General features: G+C 46.7%; 2 pseudogenes; both read right to left on the minus strand.

Moving 5' to 3' along the window:
* Positions 1–13174: 13174 nt before the first annotated feature.
* Positions 13175–15293, minus strand: LOC147971633 (uncharacterized; annotated as a pseudogene).
* Positions 15294–15357: 64 nt separating this feature from the next.
* LOC147971634 (uncharacterized) lies at positions 15358–17064 on the minus strand (annotated as a pseudogene).
* Positions 17065–19912: the final 2848 nt, after the last annotated feature.

Below are 19912 nucleotides of genomic sequence, written 5' to 3' on the forward strand. Positions count from 1 at the left end.
CAAATTTGAAAAAACTGTTATTATTTTTGAAAAACATTCATCACAATTGAAAAAAGGTTAATGGATTTTTATTTAATGTTCATCAAACTTGAAAATAGTTCATCGAATTTGAAAAAAAGTTCATCGAATTTGAAAAAAAAATCAAGAAAAGTTCATCGAATTTGAAAAAAAGTTCATCGGATTTGGAAAAAAGTTCATTGGATCTGAAAAAAGTTCATCAAATTTGAAAAAGTTTATCGAATTTGGAAAATAGTTCATCAAATTTGAAAAAGAGTTCATCGGATTTGAAAAAAGTTCATCGAATTTGGAAAAGAGTTCATCGGATTTAAAAAAAGTTCATCGAATTTGAAAAAAGTTCATCAAATTTGGAAAAGAGTTCGTCGAATTTGAAAAAGTTCATCGATTTTTAAGAAAAAAGTTCACAAATTTCAAGCAAAAACATCAAACTAGTAAGAACAAAAAAAAGGAAAAAGAAAAAAGAAAAAGGAAAAAAAGAAAAGGGAAAAAGGAAAAGAGGAATGAATAGATAGGAAATAGAGGGAAAAGATGGTAGTTCACGGATCAGAAATAGAGAAAAAAAACCCGGTTTGGAGGATCCCTGCAGCTGAAGAGAGCAATTAGAGAAAAAAAAAACAAGCTACAAATCACGTGTGGTTTTGTGGTGTTGTGGTTACCGTCGTTGGAGATGAAGGCAGTGATCGCGAGTTCGAATCCGGGTAGTCCGCAATGATTTTAGAACCTTTTTCCAGAATAATGTTTTTTGAACCTTTTTCCAGAATAAAACAGAACGTACATGGGCCGGCCCAGCTCGCCAGCGAAGGGGGCGCGCTGCAGGCGCCCGTTCGCAAACGGGCGCATAAGCGCCAAATAGGAAATCCCCGGATGGACACTCCCTGTTTTGTTGAAGTCAATGTATTTTTTGAATTTGATAAAGATTTTTCGAAAACGACGAAAAAGTTGGGATTTAATGAAAATTTTGTTAGGACGGAGTTTTTTTTAATTTGATGAACAATTTCTAAATAATGTTTTTTGAACCTTTTTCCAGAATAAAACAGAACGTACATGGGCCGGCCCAGCTCGCCAGCGAAGGGGGCGCTGGAGGCGCCCATTCGCAAACGGGCGCATAAGCGCCAAATAGGAAATCCCCAGATGGACACTCCCTGTTTTGTTGAAGTCAATGTATTTTTTGAATTTGATAAAGATTTTTCGAAAACGATTAAAAAATTGGGATTTAATGAACATTTTTTTAGGACGGAGTTTTTTTTAATTTGATGAACAATTTCTAATCCGATGAACAAAATGTTGAATTCAATAAACATTTTTACATCTACGGACATTTTATGAATTCGATGAACCAAAAAAATGTTTGCGAATTTGAAAATAAAATTCACAAAAAAGGTGAAAAAGTAAAGATGAACAAAGAGGAAAGAAAAAGGAAAACAGAAAAGAAAAGGAAAAAACAAAAAATAAAATAAAAACGGGCTAGCTACTCGGCTACGCGCCGTATAAGATTCCCCTGTCCAGCTACTCGGCTGTTGTTCGCGTAAAGTGTGTGAGGCATGTGTTGGAGGGTTATCAAAATTTGAGGGTGTAAACTCACCTATTCTCATGTCTTCCCCTCTCTCTCCCTTCCAGATTCAAATTACATATCTGAGATTGTATACAGTTCCCCAATTCCTATATGGTGAGCTGCCATTAGGGGAGGAAATTTACGCTTCCATACAAATGGTTTGCTTGGATTCAGCAGAATTCCTATATGCCACCCGTTAGGTGTGACACATTTTTTTCCTTCTTCTTCCCCTTTATGCTTTATTTCCTTTTTGTGTTTTCTGTTGTTAATTTTTTCCCTTTTCTCTTTTGTGTTATTATTCCTTTTTTGCTCACTTTAAGTTTTTTTTTGAATTTTATCAAATTATAATTTGTAGAAAAATAGGTAATTTCTTTCAAATTTATGTGTATATATATTGTAACGCACATTTATATTTTTAAAACTAATTGCATCGAATTTTTACATAAATTCTATATCGTAATTTATAGTAAATTTTCATTAAATAGAAAATGGACTTTTTTATATAAGAACATTTGTTTACAGGTACATGAATTTCCAATTATATATATAGTTTGCTTCTTTACTAAAAATACAATAATATTACAAAATTACTATATAAAGTTTAGGTTAATTTTGTCAAACCAAAATAAAAATATACATTAATAGGCCACAGTGTGGTTGGCCCATTATCATTCTCATTCAAGCGCCATGTCCAAACGGAGATCCCCTGTTTTGGATGTTGTAGCGCACAACAATAGAATCTTCTTGCAGGCATCCAATACAATACTCCCTATTGCGCGGGGGGCCTCGGAGGGGAACTTTTGGTCTATGGGAACATATACACTCTATATAGAGAGAAAATAGTAATTTAAGAAAATGTCAAAAAATTCTGAAAATATTTTTGAAATAAACTTGACCTTACATTTTACTTGTGAGAAAAATTACACAAAAATAAAATCCTCCTTTGACTTCTTTTCAAAAAAGATAATTTTTTGGTCAAAATAGTGTGAATAGTGACCTATAATAGCAAATAAATTTTGTCTTTTTCGCTGTGAAGTCAACGTTGGGTTTTTTTCGTGGAAATTTATATACTAGTGCAAAAGTAAGTCAAATTCTGAAAAAATTTCTGAACTATTTTGAGTTTTTATTGAATTATTAAAAAAAATCCCCATATAGGGTGTATATACAACCAGCGACCAAAGTGTACTTCGGGGGGGGGGGGGGGGGGGTCCCTACTATATAGCGACCTACACCTTGGGAAAGAAGCCAGCATGCAGCCCCTCGCCCCCCAGGCGCGACCTTGGGCCGCCCTAGGTGTGGGGCATGGCTCCTTTTCTCGTTATTTTTTTTGCTTCTATGAAAAAGTTCAAGATTTAAAAAAATGTTCACCAGTGCAAAACTATTCACAAAATTAAAATAATGTTCAGGAATTCAGACAAATCTTCCCGATTTCTGAAACATAACAACTTCGTAATTTTGATGAAATTTTTTTATTTTGATGGTTTTTTGTTTTAATTTTTTATGAACATTTTTTAATATCGATGAATATTTTGGTAATTTATGAGCAATAATAAATTGAATGTACTTTTTTCTGGATTTGATGAACAAATTATAAATTCATGAACATTTTCGAAGTCGATGAACAATTTTGAATATGATGAACATTTTTTATTTCAATGTACACATTTTTAATTCAATGAACAAATTTTTCATTGGATGACATTTTTTAATATGACAAACATTTTTATAAAATTTATGATATTGAATAAGATATACATTTTTATTTTAGCCTATGTGTGTGACGAGGTTCTAGGAATTCTGTGGATTGCTGTTAGTTGGCTATTTCTGGTTGGATTAGAGGGAAAGGGGGGGGGGGGGGGGTCCAGAAACGTGAAATTCATGGGGTTAGATAATTACTATGTTACTTACCGTGCATGCAGGATTGTCGGTGTGTGAGTGGTCCGGTCCACTTTTGCACCATCAATATGCCAAAAGTTGTTCATCCCACTCCCCCGTAACTGAGTCTATAAGATCATTTACTCTTGATAATAGTTGATTACCCCTTACTATCACCACTTCAAATATCTATTTTTGCACCATCTCCTACTCTTCAAATGCATCCCTTCTTGAAAATTTGGATCCCTGCCCATATACTCCGCCATACATACGATGACCTTTTTTTTAATTCATAGTTAAGAATATCCCCATTGGGGTAATATCTAGCTCTCAACACTCCGGCGCACAATGATTCATTGTTCTCAATCAACCTCCAACACTGTTTTGCCAGCATCGTCAAATTGAAACTGTGAACGTCACGAAAACCCATACCTCCTTGCTCCTTCGGTACACACATTTTCCACCCTACAGACCAATGCATCCTACGTTGGCCATCCTCGTCACCCCACCATTACTGCGATATTGCATCAGTGATCCCCTTACAAATTTTCTTCGGAAATTTAAACACACTCATCGCGTACATAGGGATGGCTTGGGCCACCGCTTTCAATAAGGCCTCCTTACCTCCAAAGGAGAGGGTTCTCGCTTTCCATTCATTTACCAATTTATGGATCCTCTCTATTAAGTGTTTGAAGCAATTAATCCGGTCAACACCACTGTTTACTGCCTGAAGCACTTCCCTAATCAAGTCCTCACCTAGGATAGGCCAGAACTTTTTATAGAAAATGCCATGTAGCCCATCCGGCCCGGGGCCTTTATAAGTCACCAATGCTAAAAAGAGCATTCTTCACTTCCTCCGCTGTGTAAGGTGCTAAAAGAGTTTCATTTATGTAATCCGTTACACAATGTTTCACTTTATTCAAGACTCTGTCATCAGGTAAATCAACTTCTGAAGAAAAAAGATGCTGGAAGTAATCTGAGATTAAACTTCTCATAGACTCGTTATATTCTAGCCATGTACCATTATCATTCATAAGCCGTCGGATGTGAATTTTTTTCGTGCAGTGGCAAAATTATTGAAAAAATTGGTATTGCGATCTCCAAATTTCAGCCAGTTTGCACAGCTTCGTTGAACCCAATAAATTTCCTTCTTTTCTAGGTTTTCCTCGATCTCAATTAACAAGATTCCTTGCCGGTCCAAATTTTCCAGCTCCGCCTTCAAATTTTTAAGACGTTTGTGAGGCGTCTTAAGGATCTCTCTGTCCCATATATGCATTTCAGCATGCACTGCCGCGGTACGGTCCGCCAACGATGCGTGTGGATCGGTTCTATCCCATGCATCTGAAACTAGCTGCGTCACGTCCTCCTCTTTAAGCCAGCGGGCCTCAAACTGTTTAATTTTGACACGGACTTGATCACTGGCAACGTCACCACCAGTATCAATTAGTACAGGTCTATGATCTGACTCAGTATGTAAGGTATTAGTGACCTTGGCGCTAGGAAACAAGCCATGGAATTGGCCGTTGCAAACACTTCTATCCAATCGTTCACGTAGTCTACGTCTCCTCCAAGTGAACTGATCACCGATGAACCTCATGTCCTCCAACTCACAGTCTACCAGTGCATTTCGAAAATTTTGCATCATATTCATTGGTCTCGGAGGGCCGCCTTCCTTCTCGTGTGAGTACAAGATCTCATTAAAATCACCTCCTACCATTCATGGAAGACGATCTTGTTGGTACAGACTACCAATGTATCCTCACGGCAGATGTTTATCTTCCCACCTTGGTTCCCCATAGAACCCTGTGAACCTCCCAGGTTCGTCACCCAGTGCTCCTACCACAACATCAATAAAATTCTTTGATTTATCTTTCAGTTGGATATGAACCGGATTTCGCCAGAAAAGAATTAATCCTCCACTCGCTCCCACACTGTCAACTACCTCCATATGCTCCATGTTTAATTTCCTTCTCGCTTTTTCTGCATTAACTGTGTTCAAATGTGTCTCAGACAGGAAAAACACACCCGGCCCCCACTGCTTCTGGACGTCCAGACTCCAGAAGTGATCTCACTGCGGCGGTGCTGGCCAAACCACGACAGTTCCAACATAGTATTTTCATTGCGCCTAGCGAACACTCTCGAGGGGAGTGTGCACGATCTGAATAGATGGATAATAGAGGTGCAAAAAACTCGCCGAGAAAACGGCCAGAATTGTAGTAAAGAGAACCGATCGCTGCCAAACAACGCCGGGACAAAAAATCGATCACTGCCAAACAACGCCGGGACAGAAAACCGATCACTGCACTAGACAGCGGCGGGACAGAAAAGCTTGAACAAATCCAAATTTGTCTTCAGATCCGATTAACAAGCAAGTTCCCTAAGCACCATCAGGGAAGCTGTATGTACGCAAACGAAGCATTGGATGAATTCCTCATGACATGCAAGCAGCGCACACATACACACGAGGAGATCAACACATGAAGCCTGCACCGGAGTTGTTGCTGCACCCTAGCAAGGGCGAGAGACCAGCCACGGCACCTCGGGCGCCGTCCCGGGAAAGAGGCGGCGGCGGGCCGGTGAAACCCTGGTCACCCTTGATATCGCCTCTTGCTAACAACCCCCTGTAATCCCGATAGTCCAGATCAAAGTAATACTGCAGGTCGCAGGAAAATCCTTAAGAGGCTAATAGAGTTTTTTTTCTTTGAGAAACAAGAGGCTGATAGAGGTCTGTCGGGGGCAACTAGTTAACGAGCGCTCCTTCCGGAGCCTCGCAACGATCAGCGCCATTTGGCGCGCTCTCAGCCATTCGCCACGTGTCGCGCTTTGGACGTTCTCTTCAGATTTTTTTTTTCACATGCATTTTCGGCTTTTTAAACGGTTTTTTCCCGGGTTTTTTCGACGTTTTGGTTTTCCCTCGGTCTTTCTTAGCTTTTCGACCAAAAGAAATTTCGAAAAAAAAAAATTGCGCGAAAAACGCGTTTTCTTTTTTTTTTCCTTTCGCAAAAGTCACGGTTTTTCTTCCGCGAGAGGCACAGTTGTGCTTTATCGAGAGTCACGACCGTGCTTTTCGGAAACGAAAAAAAACGCGTTTTTTGTTTTTTTTTCTTTTGCCAGAGTCACGGTTTTTCTTCCGCGAGAGGCACGGTTATGCTTTTGCGAGAGTCACGGCCGTGCCTCTCGGAAAGGGAAAAACAAAACGCGTTTTCTGTTTTTTTTCTTTCGTGAGAGTCACGGTTTTGCTTTCACGAGAGGCATGGTTGTGCTTACGCGAAAGTCACGGCCGTGCCTCTCGGAAAGGGGAAAAAATACGCGTTTTTTTTTCTTTCACGAGAGTCACGATTTTGCTTTCGCGAGAGTCACCGTCGTGCCTCTTGAAAACGAAAAAAAACGTGTTTTCTGTTTTTTTTCCTTCCACGAGAGTCACGGTTTTGCTTCCATGAGAGGCACGGTTGTGATTTCGCGAGAGGCACGGGCGTGCCTCTTTCGGAAAGGGAAAAAACCTTACTCCCGGTTCGGTTTTTTCGCCCGGTTTTTTTCGTCCGGTTTTTTTCGTGAAAAAAAAGTTCGTCAAATCTATCAACATGGATCTAATTTTGAAGATCTCGACGCGAGGAATCCAATGATGAAAACGGTTCGACATTTGGACACACGGTTTAAGAGATAAAACGTTTTGAATAAACAGATCTACGAAAAAAGGGAAAACCCCCAAGTTGCGACAAGTGGCGCGCTGCATGTGCGCCACTTGTTGCAACCTACTCCCTCCTTCTATCTATATAGGGCCTAATGCGTTTTTCGAGGCTAAATTTGACCAAATGTTAGAGCAATAATATATGACATGCAACTTACACAAAAGCACATCATCAAATTCGTATGTGAAAGGAGCTTTCAATGATATAATTTTCACATTATGCATGTCATGTAGTATTAATTTTATCAATAGTCAAAGACGGTCTTGAAAAACGCATTAGGCCTTATATAAATGGAAGGAGGGAGTAGGAAAGTGAAGTGTTTTTTGCAACGAGTACTTCTTAATTAGTGATTTCGAGGTTTGTCTATATGGGGCGAGTTTAGCCCTTGTGTGTTTCTTGGTCGACCCACTTTTTCCACTTTTTTTGGGCCGCATCCAAACCTTCGTGATCTGGTTTTTAGTTTTTTTTTCTTTTTTTCCTTTTGCTTTTTCTCATCTGTTCTTTGTCTGGTTTTTTCTTTGTTATCTTATTCTTCTTTTTATTTATTTATTTTATTTTAAAAATATTGAAAAAAATGAAATATGTGAAGTTTTTTCAAATTTGTAAACTTATGTCATATCCATGAACATTGTTTCCTTTTTATCATTTTCTTAATCTTTTTACGGGGTATCATTTTCTTAATCGTGATTTGTTTTTGAATTACTTTCATTGAATATTTTCTTAAAAATTTCAAACATTTTTAAAAATATATGAACATTTTTCCAATTGGACTTTAATGTCCAAACAGTTTTTAACTCATGGAAATATTCTAATTCACCAATATTGTTTAGTTCGAACAACTCTTTTCTTCATGTGGTACATCCCACTTTTCCTTTGATGAAATGCGAACACAAACTTCAGGCATCCAAGAAAGAAGTTAAGATCGAAAGCAAAGCATTGTCATTTCATGAACATTTTTCAAATTTGTTTTTTTTATTTCTTGAACATTTTTTATAATTTATGATTTTTTTCAAGTTCACTTTTTACATCTGTGGAATCCTCTTTTCATTACAAAGTGCTAAAGAGAATTGATCAAATATGGATGGAATCATGAATGTTCATTGGTTTAGTTTTTTGTACTAATTAAAATTTGTTATCTATGGAGAGATATGGATAAAAGAAATTTAGCATTTATGGCCAATATATGATTTATTTAAACGCATATTATAATTCTATCGTACGAATGGAGACATGGTCAAAGAAGACGACTAAACAAGTTTGCTTAACTTATTTATTACTCCCTTCTTCCCATATTAACTATCACTTTAATGGATGTGTTTAGCATTGAAATACGGCTAGATATATCTGTTTGAGCAGTAGTTAACATTGGATGGATAATAAATTTCCATCCTCAATGGGTGGCTGGAGATAATCAATCTTGAAGTGAGAAAAGAAGGATTGACTATTCTGCAAGAAAGAATTATCAACCTCCAAAAAGTTTAGTTATTTTTAATTACTATAATTTGAATTATGTTAGTTACATTTTTTTTGCACTAAAAACAATTAACTATATAACTAAATATATTTTATTATTTCCCTTACCTTTTGATGAATGTATGATATTTTTCATTATACGAAAAAAACATTTTTTTCCCTGGAAACAACGAGCATGAACAGTCTAGCAAGCTAATTGGTTTGGAGGAATTTCATATGAATTCTAGAGGATAGGATTCTTATAGGATTTTTTCCTTTAGAGCCCTTTGGTTCATAGGAATGGATTCCTATTCCTACATAGGATTGGTTCCTATCCTCCACATTTCATAGGAAAATAAAAATGAGCCTAGACTCAATGGAAAAATTCCTTTGGTGTCAACCAAATGACATCTTGTTTCCTATTACTACTCATAGGATTTGAGATACATGTCATCTCATTTCCTACAGGATTCCTATTCCTAAGTCGCGGTCCACAACCCATCCGTGTCCCATTGGTGCTACATGTGCGGACGAGGTGGCCCGGACCATGTCTCATCCCATATAGCCCATTGTTTTTCTCTCAAGAATAAATAAATAGCCCATTGCAGTCATTTTTCGAAAGAAGGCAAAATATTTTGTCATTTTCATTAATTAAAGAGAGAGGTTCGAAACAAGGAACCCAACACATGGTTCAAAATAAAAGGACATCACTCTCAGGACATTACATTACATTGCATTGCCCAATTGCTTAGCGCCCATGATCACCCACAAACTGAGTTCCTCCTTAATATTTTTTTTGAAATGGTCACCGAGGGGGGAGACTCCCCACCTGAATATATTTCAAAAGCGATAGAACTCAAAGTTTTTACAAGTTGCGGGAGGAGAGGAAATCACGCCACAGACCGGCGTGTCCTCTTAGTGTCTCAGTCTTAAGACGATGAGACCAAGTAATTAAATCATCTAGAATAGCAAGTAGAGTTTGGGATGCATCAAGTCCAAGGTTCTGGAACACCTTTTTGTTCCTAGCATCCCAAATTTTCCACATAAAAAGAAGCAGCATAAAAGGTCGAATGGTGTCAGGCAACGTTGGCGGGAGCGTGGTGGAGAAGAGACCAGCGATGGGCGTGGCTAGCGGCCGGAGCCCCAGCCGATGCCAGATCCGGCGAGCAGCAGGGCACGTGAAGAAGAGATGGTCACGGTCCTCCACCGCGTTGTTGCACCGAGGACAGACATCCGAGTCCAAGATGGATTTCTTGCGCAGGTTCTGCCGAGTGTTCAACCGGTCCAGGTAAAACAACCAGCCAAAAATCATTACTTTCTTTGGGACTCGCGAATCCCAAATAGCCGAGAGCATCGGGTCAGCAAGCTGGGCAGAAAGAGCGGCATAAGCTCCCCAGGTAGAGAAGGCATCACCATTAAGTAGCCGCCTAGAGTCCGGTACCTGAGAGGGGTAAACATCCTGCAACAAAGAGTTCAGAGAGGCAAGCTCTGTGATCGCAGTAGAGGTTAAACGATTACGAAGGGCAAGTTCGATCCCATCCTGTAAGATAGTAGCTACTAGGGCATTTTGGTTGGTGTGGTGGGAGAAAAGAGCTGGGAAAACTACCGCCAGAGGTTCTGGTTGTAGCCAGCAATCTAACCAGAAGGTGGAGCGTCCATTGCCAACGATGCAATGGGAAATCTCTCTCAAACTCTGTAAGTGTTTAAAAATGGTCTTGGCAAGGAAGGAGCTATTCTTGCCGAGGCCTATGTGGAGAGGTGAGTGGTGGAGTATCCAGTCCTTCCAAGGAAGGTGGGTGGCATGAAGGAATTTGTAAGCAAATTTCAGCAGTAGACAAAAGTTTTGTGCACGCAAGTTCTTAACACCTATACCACCTGCCGCTCGAGGAGTACAAACCTTGTCCCAAGCAACCAAGCACTTTGCTCCGGAGCAAGTCTCATCATTAGACCAGAAAGGTACGTCTACACTTATCGATAGCCTCTATAACCTGGGCGGGGAGGGAAAAGCAAAGCATAAAGTACGTGGGTAAACTGTCTAAGACGGCAGAAAGAAGGACAAGCTTGCCTCTGCGAGAGAGTAGCAGAGCACACCAGCCGGAGAGGTAGGTGTCACAGCGGTCTATCACTGGCTGGAAAGCCGCCGGGGGTAGCTTATGCGGGGAGAGGGGAAGGCCGAGGTAGGTCTGAGGGAAGGAGGAGATGTCGGTGGCCAGGTCAGCGGCAAGGGTTGCGGCCTCATCAGGGTCAATGTTCAGGGGAATGAAGGTTGTTTTAGTGAAGTTGATCTGGAGACCAGTGGCCGCAGCGAAATCGTCGAGGATAGTTTTTAGGTGTTTTGCAGCATCGGGAGTAGCTTTGAGAATGATGAGAGTATCATCGGCGTATTGCAGGACGGGGCAGGGTAGATGTGGGCAAAGGGGGTGGAATAAGAGGCCATCATTATTAGCTTTAATGATCAATTGCTGTAAGATGTCTGCAATGATGATAAAGATGTAGGGGGAGAGCGGGTCACCTTGGCGGAGACCATTTTTGCACTGAATCCATCTACCAGGAACTCCGTTAAGCATAACGGCAGTGGAGCCAGTGGCAAGGAGAGCTTTGATCCAGTCACACCAACGATCAGGGAAACCCCTAGTCTTTAGAGTGTGCAGGAGTGACGTCCAACAGACAGAGTCGAAGGCCTTACGAAAATCAAGCTTGATCACGAGCGTGGGAGCTTTGCGCTTGCCACAGCAGTGAAGAATATCAGCAGCATAGAGGAAGCTTTCAGAGATATTGCATCCTAAGATAAACCCTGTTTGATCGGCGTGGACTAGGAGAGGGATTAGCGGTTTGAGCCGGTTGGTCAGGAGTTTTGCTAGACCCTTAATTGGGCAATTTTGCAGGGAGATGGGTCGGAAATCCATAGGGGAGTGCGCCTGGTTACTTTTAGGGAGCAGAATGATCAGGGCCCGATTCATGCAGGAGATGTCACAGTTAAGCGAGTGGAAATCAGAGAAAAAATCACGAATCTTAGCTTTCAGAATGTGCCAGAATTTCCGGTAGAAACCCAGTACTGCAGCTGGGGGATGGGAGAGGGGTAGAGATCGTGAAGGGAGAAAGACCATGCTGGTTGGAAGGCAGTACCTAGAAGTGAAGCGTAGAAGTCTGATAAAATGTTAGATTTAGCGTCATGCGAGAAGAACTCGGAGCCATTTGACACCAGGACGTTGATTTTGTTATTACGGAGACGAGCGAAGGCAGAGGCATGAAAATAGCGAGAGTTTTCATCGCCTTCCAAGGCCGAGCGGATTTTTCCCCTCTGCATCAAAAAAAGCGCTTTCTCGCGCAGAGAGCGTTGGAGAACACGGATGACAACCGAACGAAGGGCGAGCTCGGGCGAGGAAAGGAAGCGATCTTCTTCGATAAGGTCTAGGATGGAAATAACGGTTTTACAGTTTCACTCACGGGTGACGAGGGGAACTGCGAGGCGTCTCCATTTTTTCAAAATAGTGCGCGAGTGTTTTAGGGCGGCGACCAGAGAAAGCGTGTGGTTTGATCTAAGTTGGGCCTCGGCCCAAGCTTGAACGATAATCGCCCGACAACTGGGCCTAAGGGCCCACCTGGCTTCAAAATGAAAAGGCGCGGGACGCGGGATAATAGTATCAATCGTGACAAGGAGAGGGACGTGATCGGAGATGAAGCGGGTGAGGGAGGATATAGTAGTGTTAGGAAAGAGAAGATCCCAATCCACATTGACGAAACTCTATCAAGTTTTTCAAGCGTGGGCTGGTCTCTCTTACTTGACCACGTGAAACGGCGATCAAGTAGGGGCAGCTCAATGAGAGCATGGGAATGAATGAAGGCGTTAAACATATCAGCTTCGGCTTGGCGAAAGTGAGTAGTGTTTTTGTCGGACGCCTGGCGAAGGAGGTTGAAATCTCCTAAAATAAGCCAAGGCATGAGTTGCGAGGGAGCGAAGCTAGCCAGTTCCTGGAGGAAGAGGTGCTTAAGGCCATGATCAGTGGGGGCATAGATGTTTGTGATAGCAAGAAGCTAAGCGGAGGCGAGATAGGAGATTAAGGTCGTTCGAGAGTAGGCTCCTGAGTTGGTAGGTATAATAGTGAAGTGGGAGGAGGCGAAGGCAGATAGCATACCACCTGCCGAGCCAATGGCAGGTGAATTATGTAGCAGGTTTAGGTGATGAGGGAGAAAAGACTTTTGTCTGAAGGTATCAAAGATACCTAGTTTGGTTTCTTGCAGAAAACAAGCATGGGGGTGAATGGAGATGAGCTCTGAGAGCACATCAGAACACTTTTGTGACTGACCAAGGCCACGCACATTCCAACAACAGAAGTTAAACATGAGCTTGTTCATGACGTACAACGAAGGCACCAATGACACTCTAAGGAGGCGAGAACAGGGAGAGATAAAAACGGATGCCTTACAAAAAGATTGGAAGAAATGCAACCTAGACCACTACGGGGTCTAACACAGGACGAAGGCGACACAAGATCGAAATCAATGCCATAAGGGCAAGTAAGGCCTAGACATAACGAGACGTAGTGGTCGTGGCGAGCGGCCGACGTCGAGATGCAGCGGCTGGTGATCATGGAGTAGGGGAGGACACCTCCGCAACCTCAACAGGCTCCGCGCCGCACAGGGTTGCGTTCTTGGCAAGAGCAGCAGCGTCGTGCACCGGCTCCTCCGGCACGCTGGTGAGGCCCGAGACCTCAAGGGTGTCAACTAGAGCAGCAGAGGCCAGCATCAGATCGAAGCTTCGAGCTTTTGCGCGGATGGCCTTGGTGGTCATGTCAACGAAGTTGTCGCCCTCCTTCTCGGCCAGGCGGCGGCTGCGGCGAAGCTTTTCTGCGTCAGTAGCCCGCTTCTCAGCGCCACGCAGCCGGCGCAGGGTAGCCTCGTGAGGGACATCGCTGAGCGCAGACGAGGCTAGAACTGGGATAACAGACATGTTATCAGCGGTGTGGCAAGTAGGGGAGGAAGAAGGAGAGCTGGCTTCGGTCATGAGATTACCAGAAACGACAGAGGGCTCGGCATCGGAGATAACCAGGGAGGAGAACTGGTTGGACACCTCCACAGAAGAGGACCAGGCTTCATTGCTAGAGGCGGCCACGCCATGGCCAATGTCGTCAACAAAGGTGGCAGCATCAGCACCAGCAACGTGCAGGTCGTCGGCCGGAGGCCCGCCATTGAGGGGAGGAGTAGGAGAGCCGCTTCGTGGAGAAGGCGGTGGCATGACGTCGGAAGCGTGGGAGCCCAGGCAAGGCCCGGAGTGGCCACAGTTCCACCTCCATGCACCGTGAACGTGAGGAGTCCCATCGTTGTGGTCGCCGTCGTCCCCGTCAAGAGGGACCGTGAGATCCTCGAACACGGCCCAAGTCTTGATCTTCCTCAAGGGGACGTCAACGATCTGGTTGGGGGGAGGCGGAGAATGCAGCCGGTGGGGACGGAGTAGTCAGCTTCAACACGGAGGAAGGCACACATCGCCGTGAAGTCGCCGGCGTTGAAACAGCCATGGTCGACGCAACACAGCACCCTAAAGTGGCCGAACACAAAGTTCGCCCCTTGGGGATGCCACAGCTCGAGGGGGTAGTTCTTCGCCTCGATCTCGATTAGGCGGTCGTAGCGGGTGGTGGCGCGGTTGTTCGTCTCCTCAGGACGGAGAAGGGTGACCTCAACGCCGGCGAACTTGGCCGGGAAGTGAGCCATGGCAGCCTCCCGGTCGGCGTGAGAGTCAAAGATGAGGAGGGCCGAGCACCCCGTCGCAGCCGCGTAGTGGAACGTGGGGTTGTCGGCAAAGTGCTCGACCGCCAAGCGGATGAAGTCGGATGGCTCGAGGACGATGGTGTCGAGGTGGGCGAAGCAGAAGCAGGCGGCGTCGTGGACGAGGCCGGATGGGACGAAGATGTCCGGGTAGGTGGAGTGAGCGCGACCGGGCAACGAGGCTGAGGACGAAAAGGAGGACGTAGGGCGCGGGGGGCCATGGACCGCGGAGGCAGCATCCTCCGGCGTCGCCCCATCAAGACGCGGCGACGCGCGCTGGGACAACGGAGCGGAGTCCCCGTCAGAGGAGGCTTGCCGCACCAGGCGCAGGACGGCAACGATAGGCTCATTGAGGATGATGCGACGAGAGCCGGTCCACAACACAGGTGAGGCAGAGTTGGTGTCGTCGGAAGCAGCAACACGAGGCGGGGAGGCCATGGTAGGGCGGTGGGCGAGCAGTTGGAGGCGCTGGAGGGCAAGGGGGAAACTAGACGAGCACTCAAAGCTACGGTGACCCGAGCAGCCGCATCGAGAGCAGCGCACCAGGTCTCTACAGGAGTGGACGAGGTGGTCACGTGCAAGGCAGCGAAAGCAAAGTGGCTTGGAGCGGATAGAGGGAGGGAAGGAGAAGGGGGGCGAAGAAATAGGCCACTTCCAGCAGAGCTAGCGCCGGGCCGGTCGAGACCGCGAGAGGGCTTGGGCGCCATTTTTTTAGGGGAAAGGAGGGCGTCGCGGTACGAGAGCGAGGGGACGGCAGCAACGGCGATGGGACTGTGGTTGGGAACCGGGAGCACGGGCGGCGAGGCGAGCGGCGTGGGCGGCGAGCAGATGAGAGGCCTGGGCGGCGTAGCTAGGTAGGGCGTACTGGTAGGACGGCAGCGGTTCAGCGGGATGGAGCCATGGACGGCTTGAGCAGGGTGGGTGGGTGCATGCAACGGGTCCATGCAAAGGGGAGCGGCAGGTAGGTTTGCCATTAATGTCGGGGAAGGGGGAGGACGGAGAGGCTCATCAGCAGTGCGCGTGCTGGGGGGGTGAGTGGTCACGTGAGAGGCGAGGACGAGGGCGCATGGAAGGACAGGACATAGGGGCTGCATGCAAGATCGCGGACGGGGTCGCCGTGGCTAGAGCCGGAGGATGAGTAAACAAATGAACTAGCAATAAAGTGAGAGGAGGAGGGGGAACAGTAGGTGGCATGCCCAGGATTGAGCAAGGGCGAGCAGCCCGCTGGACGAGAGGGTGGGCATGGTTGGGTTTCGTGACGTCCAAGTCCCCAGCGAGGGAGGATTCAAAATTTGAAAACCTGACAGCTTTTTCCGAAGGGAGCGAGGTCGAAAGCACAAGCCCAACGCCCGGGCAAGAGACAGGCGAACAAGAGACGATCGCGTTTCTAACATCCTCTAACGAGACAAGCGTAAGGAGCAGGTTATCCTGGTAAAACATGACTACAAAGCGAGGACTACCCGAGAACATGTGGTCTAGAGCACATTTAACTAGGCGTGCACTAGGCTTAGCTACTGCTGAAAAGAAGCTAATCCAAATAAGAGAGTGCCGGTGGGGATCAGGAAGGGAAGCTGGTGGTGGAACTAGGTCTAGTTTAAACTTGCTGTGGATGAAAGATCGAAACTTAGACCCAAGACGTAATTGAGCAACCTTAATTGGGGATCGAGGCAAACCTGACTTGGCTCAAAGCAGAGGATGGCTAGCCCTACCAGGCGCAGACCCAGCAGCCGGCCGGCAGGCTGCCAAAGCCGGCAACGGGATGGAGAAGCGGATGTCGATCCCAGGCCGGCGTAGGTCGCCGAAGGAGACAGCGAGGTCAGCAACCCCATAGTTGGCGATGAGACACTCGAACTCGTCGTCAGCAAAGGCCTTGGAGACGAATTGTGCGGGGTCACCCCCGAAAAGGCAGCCGAGGATGAGATCACAGAGCTGAGCCGAGACCGGCAGCGAAAACTGGAGCACGAAGACCGTCAAGCGACAGGCCAGAGTAGCTGTCGCATTCGGCACAGTGACGAGGGACTTTAGTCGGGCCCAAGCGGCGTTAGCAAACTTGAGGCCAGCGCTGTGATGCAGGAGAAGCAAATCGGACATGGATTTGCAAGAGTTGACCAGGCCACCAGCGGCCGGAAGGCAAGGCACTGACGAGGGAGGCGCGAAGTGGAAAGAGAAGAGTCACCGGTGGAAAGGAAGGAGACGCAACAGCCTAGGAGCATTGGAGGCGTCGGAAACTGAGAAGAGAAAGCTTTGGTGGCAGAGATTGCGGACATTGAACAGAAGAGCGTCACCACCGAGGAAGGCCTGCAGGAGAGAGCCGGCGAGCAGCTCGTCGAACCAGAGTTTGTTGAAGGAGATGCAAAGGCAGACGCCGCAAGAGCTCGGCGAGGCGAGGGAGCCAGGGCAGCAGTCCAGGGCGGCGATCCTGTCGGAGTCCCCAACGCCCAGGAAGAGGCGCAAGGCGTCCTGAGCGAGCAGAGTGTATCGAGGTCTGATGGGAGCGGAGGCTAGGGGAGAGGGGACGGCCAGCGTGTCCGCAGCGGGAGAGGAAGCGACGACGGCGCTGGCAGGAGCGAGGCGGGGGGCAGGGGCAGCGGCAACGATAGGAAAGGCAGAGCGGGAGCCGGTAGCGACAACGCTAGGAAAGGCGGAGCGGCCATGACAGTGTAGAAGCTTTGAGTTTGGTATCAGTTCCTCCTTAATATTACGCACAATGACCATAGTGGCGAGTCACGGAAGACCCTAATGTTACGGTCTTTCATAATCCCCAAGAGACTAGCATCAAAATGGAGGCCATGGCTTTCCTCAAATGGGACCTAGCTTCAGCGATCCCGAACCACCAATGTTTGACGGCTGTCGCCCTCCTCCAAATACGAGACTTGACATCACGAAGACGGAGCCAAGCAACGGCGTCCTATCACACCCTTACTGCCTTACAAAGAAGCGGGTGGTGCCAAGGAGGATGCGTGGATGGTTTTTGGGTTTTTGATTACACTAGCAAAAGAGCTCGTGTGTTGCAACGGGAGAGAAAATAACACACACTCTTAACCCAATAACCATGATCCAAGACCCTAATGTATTCACGTCGTTTATTTTCACATGGCATCACATTTGTGTTGTTGATGGTGGTCTCAATGCTCACATAACGAAAGCACGTTTGAATGTGGTTAGTCCTAAGGCGTCTCTCTTTTACGCACACTCGCTCGAAATAAAATAAGAAATATGTTGTTTTTTCCCGCAAGGTTTTTCACATGTGTGCATGCGTGGCTATAGATGTTTTCTTTCCTCTCCACAGGTAAGAAAAAAAATGGACCGTACATTATAGATTAAGTTTACACCAAAATAATATTTTATAAATATTTAACAGCTAAAATAGTATCATATTTGGATTCTACACATTTTTCTAATCAAGTTTCACATATAACATGTTAAAATCGGAGTTACGGTTTAAAAAATATTGATAATTTTATTTAGATAAACTGCGCATTGGTTAACGAAAAGTCAGGGGGTTTTATGTTAAAACAAAAAACGGTTCAGTTGACTTAAACATGAACGGAGGATTGATTATCTAAAATATCAGAGGGTTTTCTAAAAAAAGCAAAAATGGTTATTTACAAGAAATAGAGGGGTTTTTTTGGCAAAAATATGCAACGAACGACCAAAGTCACAAGATCACCGTAAAACACAATATTAGCAGCAGGTAATCACTCATGTAGTGGAAAGTCTACATGTTGGCCTCGGCTGGGCCCCTGCTCGCACCCCTGCTTCCGCCACTGAGTACCCGTGAGCCCCAAATATCGTCTCCCTTAAAATATATTTTTTTCAATTTTCACTCACTTTTAATTAGTCTATCCGATAATGAATATTAAACTATGATAGTAACATCAAACAACAACAAGTAATTATAATTGGTGCTTATCCAGAAAACGGTGATAGCATGCATAGCATCCAGCCATGGTTTTGTGTTCATTTTGAAAAATTTAACACCCTTGAATGAAATGAGCGAATTTTGGAATTTTTTCGAAAGATGTCAGGTGAAATGGACAATCCAAAATTTGAACTTTTGGGAAAAAAAAAGGGAAAAATATAAACGAAAAAGTACCAAAATTGTACAAACGTTTTGAATCTTACAGCAATGGCATAAAGCAGAATCAAACAGAACAATACCATCCCTTAATTGATATATACCCACGAATAGCGCAGAACAAAACAATTAGCAGGAATACCACATTACTTACTACTACTCATCTTGGTCTAATTAGTACTGCATCCTAGGCACATGCATGTGCACCATACTTTGGTCCCATTTCAACCGCTCGGATGAGCACGTCTGCATCCAGCAGCTTCCAGTCCACAGTTGATTGAAAAAAAGCAACAGGCACCACCAAATCCCCACCAATGTCACCGCCCACTATGTGCCTTCTTAGGGCATCTCTAGCCGCGTCCCAGGAAGGCCTTCCCAAACGATTTTTTCGTGTCGGTGTCGAAAAAACGGTCCAGTCGCGCCTCCAGAAGCCCGATTTTCGCCGGCTTGGGTCGAAAACAGTGCCGGCGGACCTAGGCCGAACCCGGCGCGCCGGGGGCATCCGGGGGCGCCGGGGCGAGCTGTTTTGGCGCGAAAAAGCCGCGGGCCAGCCGCGTCAGCGACTCGGCGCCTCGTCTTCCCCCAACGGCCTCGGTTCCCGCGGGGAATCAATGGCAAGGCTGCCGCCGGTCAGCCTTGCCATTGATTCCTCACGGGCGGCGCGTCACGGGACGGCGCGCCGACGCCTCCCCTCCCTCGCACGCGTACACACGGGCGCGGCGCGGCTATAAAAGCCGGTGGCCTCCACTCGCCTGTGCCCAAACCAACCCTGCCCCTCGCCGTCGTCCAGCCCCTCCCTCTCCCTACCTCTTCTGAGCGCCGCCGCCCAGCCCCTCCCTCTACCTCTCCCGAGCCCGCCCAGCCCCGCCGTCGCCATGGCAGAACGCTTCCCCGGAGACGAGGCGGCGGCCAACGGCTTCGGCCGCCGTTCGCTCCGCGAACAGGAGTCCTGGCTCCTGTTCCAGGCGAACATCCCGGCGCCGCCGGACATGCGCGCCGGGCCGACGGGGTGGAGACTCAGCGCCGGGGGAGTGCCCGTTCCCCCGTTGCCCGACGCCGCGGCGAAGCCGAAGTACTTCGCCGAGGAAGTCGAGGTCGTGCGCGCCTCCCTCACCGACGCGCAACTCTCCCTCCCCCAGTACGCCGCCGACAACCACGCGGCATGGGCGGCGTATTTCGAGCACCGCCAGCAGCAGCGCTTGGCAACCACCAACGGCGCGCCGGTGGTCGGCGGCCGGCAGAACAGCGAGGGGCGCCACCTGTGGTGGGGCGTCCCCGGCCGCACACTCGAGGGCGTGCTCACGTACCTCGAGGGCGGCAAACGACCCGCCGTTGGCGTACCCCCCGGCGAGGGTGGCCGCCCCGGCGCAGCACCGACGCGCCGGGCCGTGGGCGCCAAGGAGGTTCGGGTCCTCCTCCTCCTCTTCTTCCTCCCGATCCTCGTCGCACTCCTCCGTCACTCCGGCCCTGCTCGGCGTCAAGGCC

This window comes from Triticum urartu, chromosome 5A (assembly GCF_056163025.1).
Source record: "Triticum urartu cultivar PI428250 chromosome 5A, HENAU_Tu73, whole genome shotgun sequence".
Lineage (NCBI taxonomy): Eukaryota > Viridiplantae > Streptophyta > Magnoliopsida > Poales > Poaceae > Triticum > Triticum urartu.